Raw genomic sequence first — 246 nt, 5'->3', positions numbered from 1 at the left:
CAAAACAAAACAAAAACATCACAAACGCAAAAAAGAACCTTAAAAGGAATGAAAAAACAAACGAAAGTGTGAGCAGGGAAAAGAAAATTAGAGAAAGGGAAAGAGAGAGAGAGATAGAGAAAGAAAGAAAGAAAGGAAAGAGTAACATGTAATGAATTTTACTGATTATTGCTGTTGTTGTTGTTGTTCACCCTGCTCTTTTTTTAATTATTATTATTATTATTATTATTATTATTATTATTATTA

The 246-nt window shown here is 26.8% G+C and overlaps 1 protein-coding gene across 1 annotated transcript in view; it reads left to right on the top strand.

Annotated features, from left to right (window-relative positions):
• Positions 1 to 246, top strand: part of LOC106872988 (major facilitator superfamily domain-containing protein 10) — a gene marked incomplete at its 3' end in the record, with an annotated part of 88,945 nt that overhangs the window by 30,210 nt on the left and 58,489 nt on the right. The window lies entirely within an intron of this gene.

Source organism: Octopus bimaculoides, chromosome 22, assembly GCF_001194135.2.
Source record: "Octopus bimaculoides isolate UCB-OBI-ISO-001 chromosome 22, ASM119413v2, whole genome shotgun sequence".
Lineage (NCBI taxonomy): Eukaryota > Metazoa > Mollusca > Cephalopoda > Octopoda > Octopodidae > Octopus > Octopus bimaculoides.
The sequence above is the reverse complement of the archived record's forward strand: the minus strand, read 5'-3'. Positions and strand labels throughout refer to the sequence as shown.